The sequence below is a fragment of the Rhincodon typus genome, chromosome 5 (assembly GCF_021869965.1).
Source record: "Rhincodon typus isolate 14 chromosome 5, sRhiTyp1.1, whole genome shotgun sequence".
Taxonomy (NCBI): domain Eukaryota; kingdom Metazoa; phylum Chordata; class Chondrichthyes; order Orectolobiformes; family Rhincodontidae; genus Rhincodon; species Rhincodon typus.
This window is the reverse complement of record NC_063336.1, coordinates 26,006,496-26,027,289: the sequence shown is the minus strand read 5'-3', so window position 1 is coordinate 26,027,289 and position 20,794 is coordinate 26,006,496. Positions and strand designations below refer to the sequence as shown.

Genomic DNA, 20,794 nt, shown 5'->3' with positions numbered 1-20,794 from the left:
TCATTAGCACATTGCTGCATATGGGAGCTTGCTACACACATATTGGTTGCCTGCATTATAATGGTACTTCAAATGTACTTTATTGATTGTATAGTTCTTTTCTTGGATTGGTCATGGAGGGCTCAAAATAAATGTAACATATTTCTTTACTTATAACTCAGTGGAGTCAATGACAAAACATTCTTTCAAGTTTATAAGTTGAATAAAAATATGTATTTGTTCACGTGTTAAGCAACACTACAGAGTACATCAAATGAGAAAAGATTAACTATTAACTCTGAGGGCTGCATGCAATTTTTTAAAGAAAGTCTGCCTTAGCACATCCCTTGTACCTATGTAGCCCTGAAAGATGCCAGTGGAAGACAAATTATTTTAAGAAAATGTTAAAACAAGAAACAGTTCATCACAGGATTAATTAAATCAAAGTAAATCCCCTTCAGCTAGTGATGTAATTAATTCTATTTTCACATTGTATACGTGTGATCTAATCCAATCTTCAACTCGACACATCTCCACTTGATTTTCATTTTTACCTTTGGGCACTAGGCTGCTACTTCTCAAATGCACGTGTATTTCACTCCATTGTAATGTAAAAAAAAGTCAAATTGGAAACTTTCTCCTGTCTGTCATATTCTGAGTCAGCAATTTATATGAAGCTACATGCCTGGCCTTATCATTTTGCATTAGATTAAAGATATGACTGAAATCCTCAAAATCCATGGAAATGGCTCATTCAGATGTGACTACTGATGTTTGCCCACCCCAGCCATATTTTGGACAGAACCAAAGTTAGTGGGGTAAAGGATTTGTGCTTGCCCTGAAGTGGGAATGGAGGACAGCTCAGATGCCTGGCTAACTTTTCAAGAAGCTAGAAAGTCTGGCTTAAACCAAAAAGCTGTGTCATTTGTTTATTTTTAAGTCCTGGAGCTGTTGTTATTATTTATGTCTGCCAACCCCAGACAAAACTGGGCTGCTAAAGGTGTGCAAAAGACACCAAGTTTCCTTATGTAGCATCTTCAAAACACATGACTACTTCCACCTGGAAGGAGAAGGGCAGCAGGTACATGGGAACCTGCAAACCTGCAAGTTTCCCTACAAGACATCCACCATCTTGACTTGCAAATTAATTGCCAGTCTTTCAGTCTCACTGGGCTAAAATCCTGGAACTCCATCTCTAAACACAGTGTGGATGTACCTACCTCAAATGGACTGCAGCATTTCAAGAAGGTGCATGTGACAATATTAAATAAATCTAGATAAAGTAGCTCACCAACACCTTCTCAATGGCAACTACAGATAGGCAACCAATGCTGGACTAGCCAGCAATACTCAAATCCCATGAGTGAATAAAAAAGACTTTCTTTTTAAAAATAAACTCCTGCTACAGTCCAATGTTAAAATTGTCAATTGTCTAGACCCATAAATTATCAGCTTGAGACCTCTTTATTTTATAAATTTAAACATTGTGCAATTGATGGAAGAGATTGATAGCTCTGGCTCTCCAATCATGCATTGTTTTTCAGGGTCTCAGTTGTTTCATTAGGCTAATGGATGTCTTGTCTCTCAACCAAGAATGCAGCATGAGAGTTGGTCAAAAGCCCAGACATTTATTTCACTCTTGATACAGCTCAATTCCAAAGACAGACTTTCTTGATTGACAGCTCTGCACTCTGATCTATTTTGTCAATTGTGCAATGTTTATGTCTGTAAGGAAAACAAAATGTTTGAAATGTTTGTAGTTTCTGCTGGTGACACTTTGAACTTCTAGAAGATTGACAGTTTTATTGGCCTGTAGTGAAAGAAGGTTGTTTTTCAAAGAAAGAATAAATTTATAAATAAATTACACAAATTTTGTTTATGGGTCCTACTGTCATTACAGTATTCATATGTTCTGTACAGAGTATAGTGCGTGAATAGGTATGAGTTTCTATAGTTTGTCATGGAGGGTTTGAGGAGATATTGGATAGGGGGTGTAGCTAGATATGGTGAGTATAAGGGGCAATATAGGAGGGCTGGGGACATAGCCTTGCATGGAGGCATTAGAAGGACATTTGAACTTAATTTTCTCAAGGTTCTCCCATCCCGAATCATCCAAGATTCATTGATAGGCTGGTCCAACTACAAAAATTACAGAGGTCTAGGGCATCCCTTTCTCCTGATTACACATGCCTATCCATCATCTACAACACAAAGGTCAGGAGTGTGATGGCATACTCTCCACTTGGCTGGATGAGGGCAGCTCCAACAATACTCAAGAATCGTGACATTATCCAAGGCAAAGCTACCCACTTAACTGGCATGCAATCCACCACCGTCACCATTCATTTCATTCACCACTGATTCACTGTGATAGCAGTTTGTACCATCTAAAATATGCACTGCAGTAACTCACTATGGCTGCTTCAACTACATTGTCCAAACCCATCTACAGGATCAAGGAGCAGTAGGTGCATGGGAACACCACCATCTCTAAGTTCCCCTCCAAGCTACATACTATTCCGACTTGGACCTATATTACCATTTCTTGTCATTGGGTTAAAATCCTGAAATGACCTCCCCAAAAATATAACGGATCCACTGACACTAAATGGACTGCAGCTGTTTAAAAAAGCAACTCAACACTACCTTCACAAGCAATTAGAAATAGGCAACAAATGCTGGCTCAGCCAGCAATGCCCACATTCCCTTGAATGAGTGAAAAGAAAACTCCAACAACGTTGAAGAAGCCCAATGCCATCGAAAGAGATCCCTTGATTTGCACCCCATCCACCAGCTTAAACATTCACCCCCTGCACAATTGTTGCTCTGTGCCAACTGCAGGTGTCACAACCTCACTAAATACGTAAGTACTGTCCCCTAGGAGAACAAGGGTTGCAGAAGCACGAGAACACTGTTACCTGACATTTACCTTCCAAGCCGTACACCATTCTGACATGGAACACTGTTGCTGTTTCTTCACTGTCCCCTTCAAAATCCTGGAATTATCTCCTGTCCTCAGTATTTTGGGTGCCCCATACCACAAGGATTGCAGTAGTTCAAGACTTCAAGAAGCTGTCTCATCACCATCGTCTCAATCGCAACTCAGGATTCGCAATGAATGCCAGTGACAATAGCATCCCACGAACTGTCTGAACTCATTAAAAAGCACTGCTCCTTGCAAGGATGCCCAGTTTCCATGTCTCTTCATTATGGATCTTTTCCACGACTCAAGCCTGCACTTTCAACATGAATATTATCTTTGGGTTTCCACAGTATTGTCCCTAAACAGCATTCTCATTCAGTTATATTCTTACCAACTATTTTGGAGATAAGTATGGTTCATCCAATTGTATTTGAGTCTCTTGTCTATCTATTGCCTTCTTAATTAATCCTATTTTTGAGATCACTACTGGATAACCTACAACACTTTATACTTGTTTGTTTTTTAATTCATTCATGGGATGTGGGTTCGTTTATCACTTGCTCCTTATGCTGTTTGGCCTCCAAGATTCCTGAACTTCAATGGGTTGGAATCTCAGTTCTAGGTTTGTCTGCAGCTACCTCCTAACTCTTTCTCAGTTTGGCTGTCCCACACCCAGCCACGCACAACAAGAGCCCCATTTGTGCAGATATATTCTCCTGATGCAGGCAGGCAGAGACATGAATTCTCCCAAATCCCACCATCTGCATGAAAATCCAAGTGATTGTCACCAAAGGTGCTTGTGAATTACCAATCTGCAGTTTTTGGAAACACCACTCACTGCTAGTTGCACCTGCTCATGGCTTTAATTTGTCCTGATTCTCGGTGAACGAGCATAATAGACTGGAGAAAAAATGAGCAGAGTGGGGAGGGAAAGAGTGTTGAAATAGGCAAATGCTGCTTTCAAAATGACAATGAGACTAATGGTGGTTACCATCATTTATTCATAAGTGGTACAAGTGACTTCGTACAAAGGACAGATCTGTGATTTACAGATACCCAAAGGCTGCTACCTGACTTGCCCCATTATACTGTTAGCATTGCAAAACAAAAATGACAACGTGCTGTTTGCCTCACCAGTGAAATGAATTGAACAATGTGAAGTTGCTGTATTTGCATTATAGACCTAAACTAAAATTTCCACAGAAAGTATTCTAAGTTTTCCTTATCAACATGATAAATGTCAACATAAAGATGTGGGGTAGGCGATAGCCAAGTGGTATTATTGCGAAACTATTAATCCAGAAACCCAGCTAATATTTTGGGGACCTGGGTTCAAATCCCACCACGGCAGATGGTGGAATTTGAATTCAATAATTGAGAAAAGTCTGAAATTAAGAATCTACTGATCAACATGAAATTATTGCCAATTGTCGGAAAAACCCATCTGGGTCACTAATGTGCTTCAGGGAATGAAATCTGCCATCCTCACCTGGTCTGGCCTACATGTGACTCCAGACCCATAGCAGTGTGGTTTACTCTTGATTGCCTTATGAAATGGCCGAGCAAGCCACTCAGTTGTACGAAACACTACAAAGTGTCAAAGAAATGAAACCGGAAGAATCACCTGGCATCAACATAAGCACCAGAAAAGACCACGGCAGAAACAGCCCTGTCGACTCTGCAAAGTCCTCCTCACTAACATCTAGGGGTTAGTGCCAAAATTGGGAGAGCTGACTCACAGACTAGTTAAACAACAGTCTGATATATTCATACTCACAGAATCATACCTTACAGACAATGTCCCAGACATCACCATCATCATCCCTGGATATGTCCTGTCCCACCGGCAGGACAGACCCAGCAGAGAGGGCGGCACAGTGGTATACAGTCGGGAGGCTGTTGCTCTGAGAGTACCCAACATTGACTCCGGACCCCATGAAGTCTCATAGCTTCAAGTTAAACATGGGCAAGGAAGCCGCCTGCTGATTACCACATACCATCCTCCCTCAGCTGATGAATCAGTACTCCTCCATGTTGAGCAACACTTAGAGGAAGCACTGAGGACGGCAAAGGCACAAAATGTACTCTAGGTGGGGGATTTCAATGTCCACCACCAAAAGTGGCTCAGCAGCAGTACTACTGATCGAGCTGATCGGGTCCTAAAGGACATAACTGCTAGACTGGGTCTCCAGCAGGTGGTGAGGGGACCAACAAGAGGGAAAAACATACTTGACCTCAGCCTTACTAATCTGCCAGCTGCAGTTGCATCGGTCTATGACAGTATCAGTAAGAGTAACCATCGCACAGTCCTGGTGGAGACAACGTCCCGCCTTCACATTGAGAACAACCTCCATCGTGTTGTGTGGCACTATCACCATGCTAAATGGGACAGACTTCACACAGATCTAGCAACTTCAAGACTGGGCATCCATGAGGGAATGTGGGCCATCAACAGCAGCAGAATTGTACTCCAACACGATCTGCAACCTCATGGCCCAGTATGTCCCCCACTCAACCATTACCATCAAGCCAGGGGATCAACTCTGGTTCAATAAAGAGTGCAGGAGGGCAGGCCATGAGTGGCACCAGGCATACCTGAAGATGAGGTATCAACCTGGTGAAGCCACCAACCAGGACTACTTGTACGCCAAACAGCAAAAGCAGCAAGTGATAGACAGAGCTAAGTGATCCCACAACCAACAGATCAGATCTAAGCTCTGCAGTCCTGCCACATCCAGTCGTGAACGGTGGTGGACAGTTAAACAACTCACTGGAGGAGGAGGCTCCACAAATATCCCCATTCTCAATGATGGAAGATCCCAGCACATCAGTGCAAAAGATAAGGCTGAAGTTTTTGCAGCAATCTTCAGCCAGAAGTCCAGAGCGGATGATCCATCTCGGCACCTTTCAGTGGTCCCCAGCATTACAGATACCAGTCTTCAGCCAATTCGATTCACTCCACGTGATATCAAGAAATGCTTGGAGACACTGGATACTGCAAAGGCTACGGGCCCTGACAACATTCCAGCAATAGTACTGAAGACTTGTGCTCCAGAACTTTCTGCTCCCCTAGCCAAACTATTCCAGTACAGTTACAACACTGGTATCTACCCGACAATTTGGAAAATTGCCCAAACATGGCCTGTACAAAAAGCAGGAAAAATCCAAGCCAGCCAATTACCGCCCCATCAGTCTACTCTCGATCATCAGTAAAATGATGGAAGGTGTCATTAACAGTGCTATCAAGCAGCAGCTGCTCAAAGACGCCCAGTTTGGGTTCCGTCAGGGCCACTCAGCTCCTGACGTCATTAAAGCCTGGGTTCCAACATGGACAAAAGAGCTGAATTCCAGAGGAGAGGTGAGTGTGACGGCCCTTGATATCAATGTTGCATTCGACCGAGTATGGCATCATGGAGCCCTGGCAAAACTGGAATCAATGGGTATCGGGGGCATACTCTCCAGTGGTTAGAGTCATACCTGACACATAGGAAGATGGTTGTGGTTGTTGCAGGTCAGTCATCTCAGCTCCAGGACATCTCTGCAGGAATTCCTCAGGGTAGCGTCCTAGGCCCAAATATCTTCAGCTGCTTCATCAATGACCTTCCCTCCATCATAAGGTCAGAAGTGGGATGTTCACCAATGTTTGCACAATGTTCAGCACCATTCATGGCTCCTTAGATACTGAAGCAGTCTGTGTTCAAATGCAACGAGATCTGAACTATATCGCGCCACACAAATGCCAGGCTATGACCATCACCAATAAGAGACAATCTAACCACCGTCCCTTGACATTCAATGGTGTCACCATCACAGAATCCCCCACTGTCAACATCCTGGGGGTTACCATTGACCAGAAACTCAACTGGACTCACCACGTAAACACAGTGGCTACAAAAGCCAGAAGCTAGGAATACTGCAGTGAGTAATTCAATTCCTGGCTCCTTAAAACCTGTCCACCGTCTACAAGGCACAAGTCAGAAGTGTGACGGAATATTCCCCTCTTGCCTGGATGAGTGCTGCCCCAATGACACTCAAGAAGCTTGACACTATCCAGGAAAAAGCAGCCCACTTGATTGGCACTACATCCAGAAGCATCCACTCCCTCCACTACTGACGCTCAGTAGCAGCAGTGTGTACTATCTACAAGATCCACTGCAGAAATTCACCAAAGATCCTCAGACAGCACCTTCCAAACTCATGACCACTTCCATCTGGAAGGACAAGGGCATCAGACATAGGGGAACACCACCACCTCCAAGTTCTCCTCCAAGTTACTCACCATCCTGACTTGGAAATATATTGCCATTCCTTCACTGTCACTGGGTCAAAATCCTGGAATTCCCTCCCTCATGGCATTGTGGACCAACCCACAGCAGGAGGACTGCAGTGGTTCAAGAAGGCAGCTCACCACCATCTTCTCAAGGGCAACTAGAGATGGGCAAGAAATGCAGGCCAGCCAGCAACGCCCACATCCCACAAATGAATGGAGAATAAAAAGAGACTGCCAATCCATCAGTAGGTATAAACTAAACATAATTATTAATCCTAAATTATTGCAGTATCAGTTTAAGTACTTTTTTTAACAATGTGCTAATTGTTAATTACAGCCAAATAAATTCTTTGGTACTGGAATTTAATAAGTAAAAGTGAAACTTTTAATCTTCCCCAGTTTTATGTTGCTGGAAATTTTATAATATAATTTGTTTTACTATGACTTTACTTTTCCTTTCTTTCTTTTTAAATTTTTCTTTTCCCCTCTCTCCATTTCTTTATTGTCACCTAATTTACGATTGAAAATGCACTCCATGACCAATACTTCCTTCTCAGTCCCTCCATCATTGATGTTACAATGCTTTATTTTAATGAAGAAGATTCCATGTTAAATAAAAACCAAAAGAACTGCGGATGCTGTAAATCAGGAACAAAAACCATGTTGCTGGAAAAGCTCAGCAGGTCTGGCAGCATCTGTGAAGAAAAGAATCAGAGTTAACATTTCAAGTCTGGTGACCCTTCCTCAGAAGTGAGGGAGTCACCGGACCCGAAACGTTCACGCTGATCTTTTCTTCACAGATGCTGCCAGACCTGCTGAGCTTTTCCAGCAACATTGTTGTTGTTCCTAAGATACCATGGTAGTTTTTTGATTCACTCAATGTCCTTTATCCATTGCAATGTTGTTATCAGTTCACACATACAGTAACTTGCCAACTAAAAGAAATGTTTAAAATACTTAATAGTGTGAGGGCAAGTTTACCTGCTGGGGGATGCTGTTTGCTGTCCTGCTCCTTCACAACTTGGGCCACTGCCTTTGCCTTCCACCAGGTGAATGCCTTATGAGCTTCTTAAAAGTTAATAGCAGCTAGCCTAGCAATTAGCAGGTCACTGAATTCCAAGTGAACATGCTTTCTAAAATTAAAAAGAAGTATATTTTCTAAACAGCTGACAACAGACAAAGTAGCTAAATGAAACACAGAGAGACAGGTAATTAAAGTTTCACATGTCATTGGACGATGATTCTAAATTTAACTGTATTCTCTCAACATAGTCATTTTCAGAACTCCTACCTCTAAAGCTTAAGTACATTTTAAGCTTGAAACTTCAGCTGCAAATATTATTGTGTTCCTTAAAATAGACAAAGAATACCTTTGTGTATGATAATTCAAGACCTCCATCTGCTATTCATGCTTTTTCATCTTTGTCTAGCTTTTTATTGCTCCAGCTTAAGTATTCCGGTATGGAAAGACTGCATATTAGAAAACAAACATTTTTTATTTTATCAGCATCTCCAAAATTTGCACTGAGCATCCTATTTCTGTCAGTCTAATGGGATGGGTCGTGTACTCCTCCATGACTAGTATTGCTGTCACTCCTGAACAGCAGGACATGTGATTTAAGTGGGTGATTCAGTACTCAGTCTTGTTTCCAAGTGGCACTGCATCTAACAAACCTGGCAGAGGTGCTATTTGAGTGGCAACAGCCTGGGAACTTGAATGCATAACCCTCTCAACGGGAGTCAAATACTCAACTGCTTTTTCTGTGCAGTTTGCTCTTTGCAAGACATCTTAATATTTCTCATTTTGACCTGGTTCTCATTCACACAATTCACAATAAAATATTAAATTACGGTTGAGCCATATCAAGTATTCATTACGTCATGTTTGAATTGACATTTATTAAAGGTAAAATATTAATAAAACTTTTCAGTACATGTTATATATTAAATTAGCTGATATTTTATTCCCATAAAAGCAGATTTAAATGCCCACAGGTCAGCTTCAAAGATTATTGCATTGCATATACCATGATATTGAATCTTTTTTACCAGACAAACATCTTTCATTACTGTAGTTATAATTAATCATATACAAAGAAACAACGGTAGGCAATTCAACCGCTCAAGTCTATTCTCTCAATTAATTTGACTATGGCTGTACTTTCTGTATTAATCCTCCCACTCTACCATCTTTGATTTGCATCCCTTGAGAAAAAAGAAAGGGATTTGCATTTATATAGTGCCTTTCGCAATGAATAGATGTTCCAAAGCACCTTATAAATAAATAGGTGTGTGCACTGCTGTAATGTTGGAAACTGTGACAGCTAATTTGCACACAATACTGTGAACTATAGTAGTCAATTTAATGTAGTACCCCCACAGCGTTGTGAAGGAGGAAGTTCCAGAATTATGAACCAGTGACACTGAAATGATATTAATTCAAGGATAAATATTGGCTAGGATACTGCAGATAACGCCTCTGCTCTTCTTTGAAAAGATGCCATGTAATCTTTTATGTTCACCTGGGAGAGTAGAAGGGGCTTCTGGTTGAACACATCATCTAACCGACATCACTCCTGATGGTATCAGCCTAGATTCTTGTATTGGCGTCTTAAGCATCTGACTCAGAGGCACTAGACATACCAACTGAGCCATGGTGACACCCTTTCTGAACAGTAATCTATTGACAACAGTGCTACTGTAGTTGTCCAACAATTTCTATATGCCCCACTACCATAAGCTTCTTCCTCCACAGTACTCATATTTTGTGCAGCTAGTAAAAGGGCACCATTCAGAGTGACTGTGGAAGCATCAGTCAGAAAGCTGTCATTCAAATGTCACACAACCTGGCTGATGTGATGCTGGGACTCCTAATTTGGAGAATAAATGCTCTGACAGCCTTACCATTATTCATTCTGCAACGATTAACCACGAGTTCTGCACTGACATTAACTAAGGTCATAGATAACCATTTTTCAGCTAAGGGGAATAGGTGAACTGTCCACAAAGATTGCAACAGGTGTTCGGGCAGCAGTGGCATCAAATGTATGTCTGCTTCGTAGGTTTGGACAATGCTAGGAAAGATGCCTTGACAAATTGCATAAATGCACCTAATAGCTGGTATGCATTTGACAAAATGCTCCAATGGTAGAAGGAGTGAAGTTGGTGGATGGGGTACCAGTTAAATTTACTTTCTATTTATTCATGAGAAGTGGCCAGCATTTATTGCCCATCCTTTGCGATGTTGGGGAGCTGTCTTCTTGAAATATTGCATTTCATTTGATGTAGTAATACCTGCAATTCTGTTACAGAGGGAGTTCCAGGAATTTGGCCCAGCCTCACAAATGACAATATATTTATATCACAGAATGATGAGTAGTTTGGAGAAGTCTTGCAGGTGGTCGTTCTCCCATGTATCTACTGTCCTTGCCCTAGATGTTAGTGGTTATTTTTTGGAAAGTGCTATCAGAAGAGCTTTGGAGAATTTCTGCTGTGCATCGTGTAGATTGGACATACAACAGCTACTGAACGTTGGTGATGAAGGGGAGTGAATGTTTGTAAATGTTGAGCCAACCAAGTGAGCTGCTTTTTCTTGGATGGTATCAAGTTTCTTGAGTGTTGTTGGAGTTGCATTCACTCATGTAAGAGGGAGTATTCCATCACATTCCTGCCTTGACCCTTGTAGATGGATGGATGTGATTGGAGGTGTGGAGGTGGGTGGTCAGGAGGTGTTAACTTGCCTGATAATTCATGACCTCTGACCTGCTCATGTTGCCACAGTATTAAATGGATGGTCCAGCTCCCTTTTCAGTCAATGGTGACAGCCCTCTTCAACAAAGGCAATTCTCTCTAACTCCATACCAATGTGTTGTTACCTCAGATGTGTCTGACTTACCAGAGAGACAAGGGATAGTGATGCTAATGTCCCGGATATTGTCTGTCAGGTATAATTCCGTGGTTAACATTACATCAGACTATTGCTTAATTAGTGCATAGTTCTCCTAAACAGGGCACAAGCCCCCAGACATTTGTAAACAGGATACAAAATGGGTGTGCTATTACTGTTTCTGGTGTCTAGGTTCATGTCAAGTGGTCCATCTAGTTTTATTTTATTCATTATCAGGTTTTCTCTAATAGTTTAGGACAGCTGGGTGGCCTGGTCATTAACTTCAAAGTTCAGCGAAGAGTCCAGCACATCACTGCGGATCTGCAGTCACATGCAGTTCAAACCATATGAACATACAAAATAAGAGAAGTTTACCATTCGACCCCTCAAGCCTGCTCCGCCATTCAATAAGTTCATGGTTGATCTGTTTGTGTTTCATATTCCACATTCTCATCTACCCTGATAAATCTCAAGTCCCCTGCCTAAGACTTCTGTCTTAAAAATATTGAAAATCAAGTAAGAATGGCAGTTTTTCTTCTCTGGAAGACACAAATAACCATGATTTTTTTTTTAACAATGGTTTTGATGTTACCATTACAGCTTGATTAGCTATATTTAAATTTCACAACCTGCCATGGTTAAGATTTGAGCCCCAGAGCATTAACATGGCCTTTCGGATGACCAGTTCAGTAATATTACAACAATGCCACCACTATCCCTTATATCTTTGCTGGGGTGTGATGCCTAAAACTGAATAACCCTGTGCTCCACATGGTATCTAGCCAAGATTTTCTGAAGCATTAGTTCATTACTATTGAGTTTGAGTAATGAAAGCTACCATCCCTATGTACCTTAATAATTGTCATATTTTGTGTATGTGCAGAGCTGTTGGAGATTTGCACGTATGGAGAACTGAAGTCCTTTGTTCTTCTACATCTTGTTCAGCTACAACAGTAAAGAAACATTCTGAAAAGAAAATGAACTGCAGATGCAGGAAGCCTGAAACAAGAACAGAAATCGCTGGAGAAACTCAGCAGATCTGGCAGCATCTGTGGAGAGAGAAACAGAGCTAACACTTCAAGTTTAGTAACTTTTCTTCAGAACGGTTAGGGTTCTGCACTGACTTTCTGGGATACCAAATTCGTGATCTCACATTGTTCACAATGTAAGCATCGATCCTTGTAATTTTCTTATAGTCTATGTGGCTGTCTGAGGACCGTGCATGGTAGCAGCTTCCAGAGCCAGAAGTCAATGCCAACACCAATCACCATGCACGGAACTTTGGAGCAGCTCCACCCGCATGCAGTTTAGAGGGAACTTTGTAAGCCATTTGCCACAATTTTGCTCACTCACTTAATCTGTCTATATCCTTCTGCACACAACTTACTGAGGCTCTTCGCTTAGTGTAACCTGCAGATGTAGATGCATTAATTCTATGCACTAATGTAAATTATGAACATTTACTAGGAAATACTGAACCTGGTACAGAATCTGGAGAACACTACTTCTCACGTCCTGCCAATCATTAAATGACACTTCTACCTCCACTCTCCGCCTCAGATTTCCTGATAAACCCAGATACAAAATCTCTGAGCTTGCATCATTATGAATATTTTCAATTCAAATCCTTAAGAATTGCCTTCCGAATATTAACATTGACTAGGCACTAGTTTATACACCACGCCACTGAACTGTCCAAAAATTCAACTGGATGGTAAGACATGACATCTTCTTCAAAATTTGAAATTTGTCCAAATGCTTAGTTATTCTTTCTCTGTTCCTCAATAACTCACTCATAATTTATGTGAAACTGTCTGTAGTTACCTAGTTCCTCCCTGCTAGCCTTCTTAAATAATAGTGATGTGTGAAATTTTTCAACCCAAAGATATAATTCTTGGATCTAGGGAGCAGTGAAAAAGCAGAAGGGAGAAGTCCTGCAATCTGAGTAAGAACCAGATAAGGGGAAAAATAGAGCAAAGTGCTGTCGCAGGAGAACGAATCACAGCAGCTGAGCACACTGGTAAACTTTCAGTTAAATAAACGAATTAAAAAAGATTATTTCAATTAATTAGCATAAAAACGGAATCCAGCCTGGTATTTTATCCTGTAATTACAATCAGTGTTCAATTAATTAATCAGATTTAGGCGATAAAGTTTAAATCGCAAGGGATGGAAGCACTAAAGGTTTCTGAATTTTTCTGTAAATTAAAATCTGAAGCATATAGAGTGAAGTAAAAAACATTTAAGTTAACACCTTATAAACTAATGTGATATTGTCACAAGGGAAGCAGTTAATTAGTGTCTATCCCACCATAAAAGCTGGTATAATACCAGTTGAATAAGTTCAATTAATAAATAAATACAGAATTGAAAATGCGAGCCATGAAACCATCTATGTTTGTCCTTAAAACCCATTGAAGGAAATATGCTGTCCTTACCTGCTCTGGCCTATATGTGTTGAAGATCCAGCACAGTGTAGCTGATTCTTAACTGTTCTCTGAAATAGCCTAGGAGCCAATTAGTTCCGAGGATAAGTAGGGCTGTATAAGACATCAGTTGGAATATTGAGTACAAAAGTTGGTAAGTCAAGTTGAAGATGTATAAAACTTTAGGCCACATTTGGAGCACTGTGTGCAGTTCTGGTAGCTGCACTATAGAAAAGATGCGGAAGTCTTGGAGAGGTTGCAAAAGAGGTTTAGCAGGATATTATCTGGATTGGAGTGTATTAGCCATAAGGAGAGGTTGTGCAAACTTGGACTGCTTTTGCAAGAGTATCAGAGGCTGAGGGGAGACTTGATAGAATTACACAAAGTAATGGAGAAGTACGATCTCAAGACTATCAGTTCGGTAAGCAGTCCTACTCTTTTTCATTCCCAGACTGATATTTTGGAATTTTTCGAAAGCTGCATCTGCACATGACCCTTATCTCAAGTCCCAATTTTCAGCCCATGACCAGAAACTGTCAGCAATTCAAACGTACACTTGTCTCAGCGACATATTCTCTTGAGCTCTATAAGGTAGAAGAGTTGGGCTGATTTGGGACTTGGAAAGGAATTTATGTATGGTGGAAAAGGACACGGATGAGGTGTTATGTGTGTACTCTGCACTTTTTTCCCCAAGGAAGAAGATGCTTCCAACATCATAGTAACAGGAGGGTAGTTGAGGCATTGGTTGGGCTAAAAATTGATAAGAAGGAGGTATTAGAAAGGTTGGCTGTGCTTAAAGTTGACAGGTCACCAGACTGGTTACGATGCATCTGAGGATACAGAGAGACAGGAGGGTAGAAATTGCAGAGATACCTCTTAGGGTGGTACCAGAAGTCTGGAGAATTGCAAATGTTATACCCTTGTTCGAAATTGGCTGTAAGAATAAGCCAAACAACTCAGAAAATATCAAAACTCCAATCCAATCTATCTCAGTGTTTGGCAGATGTTTAAAAAATGGCAAATCTAAACAGTCACTTGGACAAATGTGAAACAACTAATGACTACTGGCATGGATTTGTTTAATTCATGTTTAACTAACTTGCTTGAACTTTTTTTGATGAGGTTACAGAACAGGTGAATATAGATTATGCGATTGATAGGCTGTTGTACAAGGATTGCCAAAAGGTATATGATAATGTACCACATTACAGACCTGTTCAGAAAGGTTGAAGCCATGGAATAAAACGCTAGGTGCAACCTGGATACAAATTTGTCTGAGTAATTGGAAACAGAGTTGTGGTTAATGGATGTTTATTGGCCAGGACAAAGGTAGGTAGAAGGGTTCTACAGGGATTGGTATTAGGATCACTGCTCTTCTTGATCTTGATTAACGAATTGGACTTGGATCTACAGGGCACAATTTCAAAGATTTCAGGTGACACTAAACCTGGGAATATATTGCTGAAGTGAGAGATATGTTGCCAAAGCCTTTTATCTTGTTTTTATCAGGGCAGATCTAAAGATGACACATTTCAAGTAACCACAACAGCTTATATTACAGGATAAAGGGAGGCTGATTTATTGGTGAATCAACTCAGATTGGCCAAGGCATTGACATACAGAAAGAAATGGAGAAATGTAGGTTTCCCAATTTGCTGAGTAATTCAAAAATACTATTAAACCTTGAACATACACCTTTTGTTTGCAGAGGTTGCGTCCCTGACAACGAATGTATGTTTCTTCTGGCAAGTGTAAATGAACAAGGTTACGAGCTTGACTGATGTTCTTAAGTTAGAAGTTCAGGCACCAGTGGTCAGACGAGTCAAGTGTGCCAGTTGACACTGCATACTCTCACTACAGGAGCCAAGCAGGGGGTACAGGCATAACCAAGAAAAAGAGACAGGTAGACTTGTCTAATGAGCCATTCCATGGCACACTGCCTGAACCTATTCATGTCCACCTTAACCAGGACCTAGAACAGACCCACAGGGAGGTCATCTGATCTGCCTGCCCCCTACAGTTTCAGGTGGCCAAAGATCAGAAGCATGGGATTAAATTGCAACTGAAGATTTAGAAGCAGCGCCTCAAATAGGGGAACAGAGGCTGCAACTTCAGACAACCTATAATGACATGGAACACAGGTTTTTCAAAGCCACAGGAAATCCAGGCTCCTCTGAAGTCCTTGAAGCATCTTTATCAACATGTTCCATTCCAAATCCACGATGGTAAATGAAAGGATTCCTCATAGGCAGTCAACTACCCAACAAGAACAACCACCCCTCCCCTGCCATTTGTTGGCAGTATGGCATATCCAGACATTCATGAGAAAAGTTCCCTGTAAGCTGTCCTCCTACTGCATGAACCTACTAGGTTAGTATGTGGCAGTAGGTATTGGAAGTGTCAACATATCAATCAGCCTACATGACCACCACCTTTGACGAATGTTGTTAATGAGATTGAGGAAACGGAGGGTTTATAACAGCAGCCCAGACAAGAAGCCCCTCAGTGAAAAGTTGAATGGCATAGAAACAATTTCTGTAAAATGCCACCAGTTGTGGGGCTGGAGTTCCTGAAGGAGGTGGAGCTGGGAATTATGGTGTATGTATCATTGACTATGATTTGAACAATTCAAGAAGATAATTCAATAAGCACTGAGCATCCTGCATTCTATAAATTGAGGCACTGAGTGCAAAAGGTTATGGTGAACCTTTGTATAAATTACTTAGGCCTCAATGGAATATCATGTCTAATTCTGGATACAGATAGATCTTTAGAAGGATGTGAAAGCATTAGTGGTTGCAGAAAAGATTGAATGGAATGGTTCCAGCGATGAGGTACTGCAGATTCAAGGAGAGATTGGATACGTTGGGATTCTTTTACCTTTAGTGATGGTCAAAGCCAGCATGGATATGGATAGAGTAGATAGCAAGAAGTTGTTCTCATTGAAGTCGAAAGATTGAAAACCAAACAATTTTGCTTTGAGGTGAATGGGAACAAAGATTAGCATTTCATTTTTACACTCAGTGAGTGATTATGATCTGGAATGGAGTACATGAAAATATTCTGAAGGTATGTTTAGTTAATAGCTTTCAGAAAGAAACTGGATAATTATCTGAATAGAAAAACACTGCGGTGTTACAGGAAAAGGACAGGGCAGTGGGACTGTCTCTTGCAGCGAGGCCATATCAGTCACAATGGGCCAAATGGGCCAAATGAAACAGACCTCCTGTGCTGTAACCACTCATCATCCTCTGATCAGAGAAGCTTAAATACATGTGCAGAATTGTTTAACAAATGTCCACTACTTCTAATGTTACCGATTATGATGATGGTATTGATTCAAAGTACTGTAGCTCCTTCACCTTTTTACAATTAGATTCAAATGTAAATGAACTTGAAGTAACAGTGTAATTATACCTCTCATGAGTGATGATCCCATTTTTGGTTCTCCATGCATTAAGCGCCAACAGTAAACTAGAACCCTGCTTAATATAGCATGAGATTTATCATGTTCAAACTCATTTATCAAACTGAATGGTCAAAGCAGGAGTAGCTTTGCGTTTTCTCTTGCCAGACAGTGCTGGCATCTACTTAGTGATGAATGTGCATCAAAATCACAGTATTGCAGAAAGTCTGCGTCATGAATGACTGACACCATACTACCTACTGATAAAGTAAACAGGATGTCCAATTGCACTATGATTCATAATCAACCATGTTAGTGACAGTGAAACACTTGCTCCAAAAATAAATGAACACAATTAATTTGCTCTGTCATCATGCAAACACATACAACAGGCATTGTGTTAACGAGGAGTGCAAAAATGTATTTATAAGGTGTTGCTGCCCTCTACTGCAGAAGGTCCTTGTAATCTGTGATTTGTGATTGCAATACACACATACATCAAAAACTATCACTGTAACATTGATGTTTTGCTCCCAAATCACTAAAATTTAAAATACTGTACTGCAAACCTTGTGTTCTAAACATGATGTGATATGGTTTCTCCACATGCAAGCAAGCAGTTAGTGGGAATTACTGAATGAAGTGCAGTAGATAGGTGGTTCAGTAGGTGAAGGTGAAAAATGGATTAATGTTGGCTCAGTTGCTCACACTCTCACCTCTGAGTCACAAGGTTGTTGGTTCTAACCCAGGGACTTGAATACAAACTCTACAATAGAAATATTCATAATCAGCATTATCTGTGACTACTTACCACAATTCGGGTTTTCACTGTACAGCAACATCTTTATCAAGTACCTTTAGACTCTGATAGGTACCCATGGCAGTGCTGATACATCTGGTTTGAAGATTAAGAGTTAATGCAAATGAATTCTGCTGCCTGCTAACATAATGCAGACCATGTAGATCATGCAGTCAATGCGCAGTGCTAAATGGAAAGTGGCACAACCATTTTTGTAAAACTCAAGTCTGCTCTTAATCCCATAGCACTGAGCATGTACTCAAAGATCTGAGGGCAGAACAAACATGTTATTCAAAGGGGTCATCAGCTAACTATATAGTAAGCAGCTGGGGTTTTTTTTGGCTGTTGCTGCAATCTCCAAAAAGAGAGGATCCCTGGAAGTTCAAGAGCATTTCCCTCATTGAAGTCTCCCACCATCAACATCCTCAGAGTTACCATTGAAATTAACTGAATTAGAATAGCCTTTTTTTTAAATATTCTCTCATGGGACTTGGCTATCACTGGCTGGCCAGCGTCCCTGGTTGCCCTTGAGAAGGTGATGGTGAGCTGGAGCGTTATTTAAAAACTGTGTTAGAGTTAGATGTGGTACCTCTGCTGGAACTTATCTTCTGATGCTCCCAAGCATTACCAATTTGAAGCATTGGATGAAATAAATAACATACAAAAATGGATTTCAACATTTTGTTTTCAAATAGCCTTCAAAATCAGATTTTAGACAATAAAACGCTGAGCTATTTAGAAGTCTGTTTTTTTTTTATTTGCTTGTGGGACATGAGCAATGTTAGCTGTGCCAGCATTTATTACCCTTCCCTAGATGCACTTCAGACCTTTTGTGGGGACCCGCTTTCTTGAATCACTGCAGTGCATGTGCTGTAGGTAAACCCAAAATGTCCTTAGGGAGGAAATTCCAGGGTTTTGATCCAGTGACAGTGAAGGAATATTTCCAAGTATTTCCAAATATTTCCAATGTTTCCAAGTCAGGATGGTGAATGACATAGAAGGGCACTTGAAGTTCATGGTGTTCCTATGTATCTGCTTCCCTTGTCCTTGTAGATGGAATTGGCCACGCATTTGGAAAGTGCTATCTAAAAATCTTTGGCAAATTTCTACAGCTTCTCTTGTAGATAGTATACACTTCTGCTAATAAGCATTGGTGGTGGAGTGACTTTCATTCAAGCAGGCCATTTTATCCTTAATATTTTCAACCACTGAGTGTTGTTTGAGCTGCACTAGTCCAGGCAAGTGGACAGTTTTCATCACACTCCTGACTTGTGACTTGTAGATGGTGGACAGATACTGGGAAGTAGGAGGTGAATTACTTGCCACAGAATTCCTAGTCTCTGATCTAAGTTTATAGTCACGGTTTTGGTATGGCTGCTCCAGTTCAATTCCCAGTCAACGGTAACCCCCCGGAAGTTGATGGGGAGATTCAACAATAGGAATAGCATTGGGATCATGATTACACTTTTCTTTGTTGGATATTCATTTCACTGCACTTGTTTTGTGCTTGCCCAGGATATTTTGCCCAGGCTAATTTCCTGTATTGTCAGGAATGCAATCATTAGAAAAGTAAACTGTAAAGTAAAATATTTTGAAGCAAATGCATTTTTCTAAATTTTGATCATTCTTTTCTAATTACTCTTTAATGGTGAAGGTATTGATCCCAGCAGCTCAGGGAAATGTCCATTTAGCCTATGTGTGGCATTGAATGTTGATTGATTTACTAAGATCACTCTCCTGCTCGTCAGTGGGTGAGGGGGTACTGTGAGAATGTGTTGCTGAATGCATTATCTCCTAATTAATCACAAAGAGCAGGTTTGGAGCAAGATTAACACTACTGCTCATGATACCAGCTCTGACAGAGAACACAACTCCGCCACTCCGCCCACCGCTGGCACCGATGCAACTCCGCCCACAGCCGACGTCGCTCCGCCCACAGCCTCCACAGCCAGTAGCTCCAGAGGGGACAATAGCACCCAGCCCTGCCGAGTCTTCACCATCCCCCCAGACCTACCCCTTACTGAGGACGAACGGTCAGTCCTCAGTAAAGGGCTCACCTTTGTCCCCCTCCACCCACAGATCAACGAATATCACTCACGCTTGGACATAGAGCAGTTTTTCCGCCGCCTCCGCCTCCAGGCTTACTTCTTCAACCGTGAACCTAACCCTCCCTCTGACCCCTTCTCCCGCTTCCAACACACCCCCTCTTCCTGGACACCACCCCAAGGCCTCCTACCCTCCCTCGACCTCTTCATCTCCAACTGCCGTCCAGACATCAATCGCCTCAACCTCTCCATCCCTCTCACCCACTCCAACCTCTCCCCCGCAGAATGTGCAGCCCTCCACTCCAATCCCAACCTCACCATAAAACCCGCGGACAAGGGAGGCGCAGTTGTAGTATGGCGCACTGACCTCTACATCGCCGAGGCCAGACGCCAACTCTCCGACACCTCCTCCTACCGCCCCCTTGATCATGACCCCACCCCTGAGCACCAAACCATCATCTCCCAAACCATCCACAACCTCATCACCTCAGGTAACCTCCCACCCACGGCCTCCAACCTCATCGTTCCCCAACCTCGCACTGGCCGCTTCTATCTCCTTCCCAAAATCCACAAACCTGAATGCCCTGGTCGACCCATTGTCTCCGCCTGCTCCTGCCCCACCGAACTGATCTCCAACTATCTGGACTCCATTTTCTCCCCCTTGGTCCAGGAACTCCCTACCTATGTCCGTGACACCACCCACACCCTCCACCTCCTCCAGAACTTCCAATTCCCCAGTCCCCAACACCTCATCTTTACCATGGACGTCCAGTCCCTCAACACCTGCATTCCCCATGCAGATGGCCTAAAGGCCCTCCGCTTCTTCCTGTCCCGCAGGCCCGACCAGTCCCCCTCCACTGACACCCTCATCCGCTTAGCCGAACTCGTCCTCACCCTCAACAGCTTCTCTTTCAATTTCTCCCACTTCCTACAGACAAAGGGGGTGGCCATGGGTACCCGCATGGGCCCAAGCTACGCCTGCCTCTTTGTAGGTTACGTGGAACAATCCCTCTTCCGTACCTACACCGGCCCTAAACCCCACCTCTTCCTCCGTTACATT

General features: G+C 41.9%; 1 long non-coding RNA gene across 1 annotated transcript in view; it reads right to left on the bottom strand.

Moving 5' to 3' along the window:
- Positions 1 to 13,495: 13,495 nt before the first annotated feature.
- LOC125483181 overlaps positions 13,496 to 20,794 on the bottom strand; it is a 13,498-nt gene continuing 6,199 nt past the window's right edge. Inside the window, exons 2-3 of the long non-coding RNA XR_007262134.1 lie at positions 17,607 to 17,656; positions 13,496 to 13,598 (exon numbers count right to left, since the gene is read on the bottom strand). This is a non-coding gene — a long non-coding RNA (uncharacterized LOC125483181). The remainder of the gene's footprint in view (positions 13,599 to 17,606; positions 17,657 to 20,794) is intronic.